This window comes from Suncus etruscus, chromosome 1 (assembly GCF_024139225.1).
Source record: "Suncus etruscus isolate mSunEtr1 chromosome 1, mSunEtr1.pri.cur, whole genome shotgun sequence".
In the NCBI taxonomy this organism is placed as follows: Eukaryota; Metazoa; Chordata; class Mammalia; order Eulipotyphla; family Soricidae; genus Suncus; species Suncus etruscus.
The window spans coordinates 162772001-162780237 of record NC_064848.1 but is presented as its reverse complement, the minus strand read 5'-3'; the positions used below and the strand labels follow the sequence as shown (position 1 = coordinate 162780237).

The 8237-nt window shown below is 38.9% G+C and overlaps 1 non-coding gene across 1 annotated transcript; it reads right to left on the bottom strand.

The window, feature by feature from the left end:
- Positions 1-5534: 5534 nt before the first annotated feature.
- Positions 5535-5637, bottom strand: LOC126029711 (U6 spliceosomal RNA). The gene has a single exon (XR_007503040.1). It is a non-coding gene; the product is annotated as a U6 spliceosomal RNA (small nuclear RNA).
- Between the last annotated feature and the right edge of the window lie 2600 nt (positions 5638-8237).

Sequence of the window (8237 nt, the reverse complement as noted above, 5' to 3'; positions counted from 1 at the left end):
ATAGAAATGGTTAATGTTTTTAATATTTTCAAACCTCACCACATTAGAGCAAATGTTAATGTAGAGCCCTGTGAAGTGTAAGTGTGGGAAGGTGATGTGTTGTGTGTGTGTGGTATGTATGTTTATACACAACACATTCGATTAAAGGATAAGAGTTTGGATATTACAGCATGTTAATAAAATGAATAGATTACTGATATCCTGGAAATGAAATGATTTTGAAGTAATTTAATGTTTTGAACTATTTTGCAACAGTTTTGAGGTTTATTTTCAGCCTAACTGAAGAACAGTATTTTATGTAATATGCACAGATGAAAAGACCCATCTTTATTCGCATCCAAAATTGGCTTTTGTTATCAAAGGTGTGTACATGGGGCTACTAGGAGAAGAGGAAGCTGAGAGACCAAAACCAAGGTTTTTATTGCTTGTTTTATTTTGTGGCCATACCCAGTGATACTCAGGGGTTACTACTGGCTCTGTACTCAGGAATTAGATCTGGTAGTGCTCCTGGGACCATATATGGTGCCGGGTATTGATCCTGGGTTGGTATCATACAAAACAAGTGTCTACAGTTCCTCCACCACATTTTTTTTTTATGTTTAAGCCACTATACTATTTAGATTGCATATTTCTCTGAACAATAACATACATATTACAATAATGGCAAATCAATACTGTGCCTATGTGAGTTTATTCTGGAAGCAAAGGAAAAAAAGGATTATTGTCTTCTTGGTAACTGAATCAGTAAAAGATTTAATATTTGGATCAAAATAAGAAAGATACTTGATTGCATTGTTTTAAAACCTATTTGGTTACTTAAACCCTATAAGGTTTCTTTGTTGACTTTTTTAATTTTTATTTTTTGGTGCCCATTCCTAAATTTTCAGGTGTCTATTATAACTACAGGTAAATCTTGATAAGTGAAAGAGAATTCATGAAAATTTTACATGAATTAGGTCTGTCATGGGGGTGTAGGAATTTGAACTCAGGACCTCAAACATGCCAGATAAAAGTTTTTGCACTGACTTACTACTAGCTCCTTAAAGGTAAAATACTGCATACCTGTAATGTATAATTTTTGTGTGTTCTTTCAAAATGAAATGGGTTTTCTCTTTATGAATAAATGTTCTAAGAGGATTCAGTTATAAAGTTACGGATTATAGGAGAGATTTTTGTAAGTATTTACCTACATTACTCTAGTTATCACAATAATATAAAGATGGTTCATTTTTTGATTTTTTTTAAATGGTTTCATGTATATTGTTTTCTGTATTATGAATCATAATAAATTACCATTTTGGTTTTTTGGCATAGAAATGAACTTTTCTGTGTGATTTCTTGGCAAACTAAGAAGCTCTTTAATGAGAGTTTGCATAATGCCATATAATTTTCAAAGCTTTAATTATCTTAAGTACTTAGGTACCTGTGGATAAAATGAAAATAGATTTGATTTTAGAAACTTGTAGGGGGTCATTCTTGCTATGGGATCAGTTTAGTGTTCCAGCTTAGTCTGGGGAGATTGCTCCTAACCATGTAGTGCTAGGGTTTGAAAACAAAAATAAATGTTTTGGTCTATTGAGCTATCTTCCATCCTTTATATGTCTGCTCTGGGCTGTACTTTCTTGCATAATTGATCTTTTTACTATGTTACAGATGAATGTCATTAAGGCAGAATTGGAATTGAGTGTTAAATATTTTTGGCCACATCCAATATACTCGGGGTTTCTTGCTCTGCTCTCAGGACTGATCACTCCTGGCATGGTTGAGGGGACCATAGAGGGTGCTGGAAATTAAACCTGCATCTCATGCATCCACAGCAAATGCCCTGCTCCACTGTACTATGTCTCAGACGCAGAAATAGAGATCCTAATTGAAGCTAACTTGATTATTTCTGTGAAGCAAATTGTTTATACTGTGTTTATTATAGATCAAGACTTTCGTGATTAGATTTTTAGGAAATAGAATGACAACTATATTGAGACTTAATTTTGACCAAATTAACTACTAAGAAGATAATGTGAGTAAACTGAGTGATTACTTGGGTCCTATCTGTTGTAATTTGGTTTGGGGGTCATATCCACTATACTCACGGTTTACTCCCAACTACTTCAGGTTAACTCCTGGCTCTTTCTCAAGGGACCATGTATGATGTCAGATCTAACCCTGGTAGGCCATGTGCAAGGCAAAACCTACCACCTATACTCTCCATCCCCTGCTAATTCTAAATGCTGTCTAAAATGGTTGGTAATGTCACAGCTTAAGAAATATGCTGTTTCTGTATGTATGGGTTTTTTTGTAAAAAAAAATTTTTTAAATGGGGAAGTCTTTTATTGGAAATAAATTTGGATACAAATTCTATGTCCCTATCAGAAACCAAGCCAATAGTCACTATTTGGAAAATCGATCTTTGTGTTATGTTAGTAAACTGAACCTTGAATATAGGCCAAAAATGTCAAAGGTGGTACTAAGTGCATATTTTGCATGCAGATGTTTGCCTCTCACATTGTACCCTCACTGCCAAGAGCAATCTCTGAGCACTGCTGAGAGAAGTCTTCAGTACCGCTTGGATGTGGCCTAAAGAACTTTAATGTGGGGCCGGGCGGTGGCGCTGGAGGTAAGGTGCCTGCCTTGCCTGCACTAGCCTAGGACGGACCGCGGTTCGATCCCCCGGCGTCCCATATGGTTCCCCAAGAAGCCAGGAGCAACTTCTGAGCTCATAGCCAGGAGTAACCCCTGAGCGTCACAGGGTGTGACCCAAAAACCAAAAACAAAAAAACAAAAAAAAAAGAACTTTAATGAAAAGCAAGTGTTTCTGTCATTAAATGTTAGGTTTTTATTGTATCAATTCCCAATCTGTCATAAGAATCTGAAACTATGAAGTTTAAAGTTTAAAGACCACAAGTTACTGTTTGAGTTAAGAAAATGGGGGTTATCTATCTAGTTTTCGAGTAAACCTACCTTTTAGCTTTTTAGTTTAAGTGTACATTCATGAGAAGCTATAGAGTTTACTTTAAGTTCATTGTTTTAAAATAAAATTTTTTCTGATTTTTGGGGGTGAGGGGGCCACACCCATTTGACGCTCAGGGGTTAACTCCTGGCTATGCGCTCAGAAATCGTTCCTGGTTTGGGGGGACCATATGGGACGCCAGGGGATCGAACCGTGGTCCATCCTACGCTAGCGCTTGCAAGACAGACACCTTACCTCTAGCGCTACCTTCCCAGTCCCAATAAAAAAATTTTATATCAAAATCAAGGTTTTTAAATTAAAGGTTATTAAAATATTTGCTCTGGGATGTATATGAGTTCCCCCACTCCTTTTTAAAGTAACCAAGAACTTTGATAGGTACCGGTTTTTTGTTTGATGGATTTTAGGGCTACACCCCGTAGTTCTCGAGGCTTATATCTGGCTCTGAATTCAGGGATCACTCTTGGTGAATCATGGAGATACAATTGCCAGAGATTAAATTTGTGTTGGCCAAATGTAAGACTAGTCCCTGGAATAAAAGATCATGTTTTTAAAAAGTGAAATGTGTCCAAGAGATATGCAGTGTTAATTAAACTCAATGTCTTAAGGTCACCCTAAAATTAATAGCTAATGTAAGGTAATTTTTTTAAGCCTTAGAAAAATTTTAAATGTATTAATGTCTGAGGAAATTTAATGCACAATGACTTTTTATAACTGGATTGAACTCCTCAGTTTAATACACTTTGTGTTTTTGTTAACTAGCAGCAGAATTTCAGCATTTGCTACTTACTGGTAGAGAAGAAAAATCCCACAGCCCTGCCAGTACAGGTTAGTTTAATCTGTAAGTACTTGATGTTACTATTTTTTTTCCAAACATATCCATATAACTCACACAAGGAAGAAGGCTATACAGTAACTTAAATGTGAGTATATAGTAATAGATCCATTGGACACTTTTAGACAGTACTTGAGCCAAAGTAGCTCTGTGTGCCAACTTAAGTTATTCTGAAGGTGTGTGATACTGTTTCTTTATAATTTCGTAGTGGTTGGATTTAGACACTTTGAACATTAAAGGAAAGACAGTGCTAGTTCTTTGGCTGTATGCTTTTCTCCTGATGGTATAGGGGCCAGGCTTATTTCTTTTATCCAAATTATGGTGGTACTCATATACCCCTTAACCATTACAATATGTATAAGTTAATATTCTTCATTGATGTGTAGTCCTGTATTGGAAAATGTTCTAATTTTTCAAATGTTTATAGTAACTTTTCATTTTTTCTTTTCTAAAAGCTTTTTTTGTTGATGCATCAACACTGTTTAGTTTTCATTAAGAATAACACGCTATTTTGTAAGTATTCAGATGAGAGCCAAGAAATCTGAACACAAATTCTTCGGGTTTTTTTGTTTGTTTGGGGGCCACACCCAGCAATGCTCAGAAATTAATCTTGTTGGGCTCTGGGGACTGTATGTAGAGATCAAACCTGGTAAACCAAGCATCCTACCTGCTGTACTATTGTGTCAGCCCTCGTGATCCTTTTGATAGGCAGTGAGAATTTTGAAATATGAAAGATAATGTTCTTTTTTTTTTTGTTGTTTTTGTTTTTGGGCCATACCCGGTGGTGCTCAGGGGTTACTCCTGGCTGTCTGCTCAGAAATAGCTCCTGGCAGGCATGGGGGACCATATGGGACACCGGGATTCGAACCAACCACCTTTGGTCCTGGATCGGCTGCTTGCAAGGCAAACGCCGCTGTGCTATCTCTCCGGGCCCAGATAAGATAATGTTCATTTTAAAAATTATTATTATTATTATTTTTGGTTTTTGGGCCACACCCTGTGACGCTCAGGGGTTATTCCTGGCTATGCGCTCAGAAGTTGCTCCTGGCTTCTTGGGGGACCATATGGGACGCCTGGGGATCGAACCTCGGTCCGTCCTAGGCAAGGCAGGCACCTTACCTCCAGCGCCACCGCCCGGCCCCTTAAAAATTATTTTTATTGCTTCAACCAGACTTTATTATTGTCTTAATCTATCCTCCAATATCTTCTTTAACCTTTAAGTATTATGCAATTTACCTCTTTGGCATCAGATTCAAAGTATGTCTAATTTGAAACAGTCAGTCGGTACAAAATCTCAAATAGGGATGAAGACAGCCAGTAAACAGATTACTTGTAGGTCAGTGAGTAAGGCCATGAAGTGGCTAAATTCATAGCAAGTAAGGTGCTTGTGTTGCGCATAGCAGACCTGGGTTTAACTTCCAATATCTCAACATGGTTTCCTTGTCTTTTTTTTTTTTTTTTTTCTTCTCTCGGATTTTGGGTCATACCCAGCAGCACTTAGGGTTTACTCCTGGCAGGCTAGGGGGACCATATGGGATGCCGGGATTCCAACCACTGTCCTCCTGCATGCAAGGCAAATGCCCTGCCCATGCTATCTCTCCGGCCCCTCAACATGGTTTCCAAGTACCGCCAGGGGTGATCCTGAGCACTGCCAAGATATTAAAAAAACCCCCCCCCCAAATAAACCCACTGGTTTTCTGATGAAGACTTAATTAATCTTACTAACTTTTTAAAAAATATATGGTATGATTCATGAATTTGCGTGTCATTCTTGCATGGGACCATATTATTCTCTGTATTGTCCCAATTTTAGAAAATGTGCTGCCAAAGAGAGCACTCTTACTAATATTTTACATATCAAACTTATTTTCCCCTTTTTTGGGGTGTGTGTGTGTGTGTGTGTGTGTGTGTGTGTGTACGTACAACACCCATTGGTGTTCAGGGCTTATTCCTGTGTGTGTGTGTGTGTGTGTGTGTGTGTGTGTGTGTGTGTGTGTGTGTGTGTGTGTGTGTGTGTGTGTGTGTGTGTGTGTACGTACAACACCCATTGGTGTTCAGGGCTTATTCCTGACTGCTCCAGGCCACTTCTGGATATGGTATTTGGTACCTGTCTTACATACTTCCTTTTTAAAATTAAAATTAGGCACGATTGATTAAAAATGTGAGCACTCTGGATTGCTGCACTCTTCATTCTCTGAATCAGAAATATTAAGATTTTACCTAAATCATCTATAATAATCTTGGTTCTTTTATTTTCTCCGACGTTTCACTTAACAAGACAGCACAGAAATGTAGCACAATTTATTTCCATTGGGTGTGAATGAAAAGCATTAAAGAATTCTTTATTGATGGTGCTGAGTCTTAAGTGCGTATGGCACATACTCGACCACTGCAACACATTTTCAATCTTTCACAAAGCATTGTGTAACACCACTTTTAACGATTGCATTTCAACTTCGATGTAAGGTTTTATTTTGAATTTGAGTTGACTAGAATTGGTTTTGATTTCCTAGTGACAGCCTTAAAAATTTAATCAAGGGGCCGGGCGGTGGCGCTGGAGGTAAGGTGCCTGCCTTGCCTGCGCTAGCCTAGGACGGACCGCGGTTCGATCCCCCGGCGTCCCATATGGTCCCCCAAGAAGCCAGGAGCGACTTCTGAGCGCATAGCCAGGAGTAACCCCTGAGCGTCACAGGGTGTGGCCCAAAAACCAAAAAAAAAAAAAAATTTAATCAAAATTTTCTGCTCTTGTAGAAGCTGATGGCGTGATTTGTGTGTAATTTAAGAGAGTAAAATTAAAGCCAGCTAAGCTTGATCAAGCCAACCAGTTTCTTGGAGGAATTTTTCTTTGAGTAGGAATTCATAACTTACTCTGAACTTTACTCTAAACCTACAGGCAGACTTGGGCTAAAAGTGGGTTTCTGAGAATATGTATATCACCAACAACTGGAATTATAGTTTTAACATTGAATATTCTTTTTTTTTTTTTTTTTTTTTTTGGTTTTTTTTGGGCCACACCCGGTGATGCTCAGGGGTTACTCCTGGCTATGTGCTCAGAAGTCGCTCCTGGCTTGGGGGACCATATGGGACGCCGGGGGATCGAACCGCGGTCCTTCCTAGGCTAGCGCAGGTAAGGCAGGCACCTTACCTTTAGCGCCACCGCCCGGCCCCAACATTGAATATTCTTTTTTTTTTTTTTTTTTTTTTTTTTTTGGGGTCTCACCCGGCAGTGCTCAGGAGTTACTCCTGGCTCCATGCTCAGAAGTCGCTCCTGGCAAGCACGGGGGACCATATGGGACGCCGGGATTCGAACCGATGACCTTTTGCATGAGAGGCAAACGCCTTACCTCCATGCTATCTCTCCGGCCCCAACATTGAATATTCTAATTTGAATTATACACCATTTAAATACCTCCACCCTGATGTAACAGGAGAAATTTTTCCTTCTAGTTTTTATATAAAGATATATTTACTTTGTGTGATCTTTGTAAAACAACAAACTAGTGCTTTTGAGTATGAAGAATGAGTCTTCTAAAATCTAAAAAATGATGAGTGCATAATGGTAATGTATCTTCTAGATAAGTACTAAACAAAGTATGGATCCTCAATTTATGTCTTTAAGATATAAAGTGAAGTAATTTCTAAGGAAAACTGTCCTTTCCTAGCAAGGATAAGCAGACATTGAGAATTTGGTAAGTATATGGCTTATGTAAATGCATGTAATAGTCATGAGCGTAAATAGCCAAACTTGGATATTTTATGATAATCTAGAAGAACAAGAATTGAATCACTTTACAACTTGTATCCAGCAGTTTTACACTCTGTGGATCATTAAATTGAAATATACCTTACTCCTTTGTCTGGTTGTTTTTCTTTGTATATACTTCTTTAAATACTAATTTTATATTTCAGCTCTTTTCAGTATTGAAATAAGTGAATAAAGAAAATTATATTCAAGAATACTTGTTCCGAGGCCGGAGTGATAGCACAGCTGTGGGGCATGTTTGCCTTTCCTGATTCTGAGCTGAGATGGACCCAGATTCGATCCCCAGTATCTCATAGGTCTCCCCGCCTGGTTCAATTTCTTTTTTTTGGAGGGGGGCACACCCGGTGGTGCTCAGAAATCACTTCTGGCTTGGGGGACCATATGGGATGCCACAGTCCGTCCTAGGCTAGCACGGCGAGGCATACAACTTACCACTCCGGTCCCCAGGTTCAATTTTTTTTTTTTTTTTTTTGGTTTTTGGTTTTTGGGTCACACCCGGCAGTGCTCAGGGGTTATTCCTGGCTCCAGGCTCAGAAATTGCTCCTGGCAGGCACGGGGGACCATATGGGGTGCCGGGATTTGAACCAATGACCTCCTGCATGAAAGGCAAACGCCTTACCTCCATGCTATCTCTCCGGCCCCCCAGGTTCAATTTTTTGATGCAGAACCTGGAG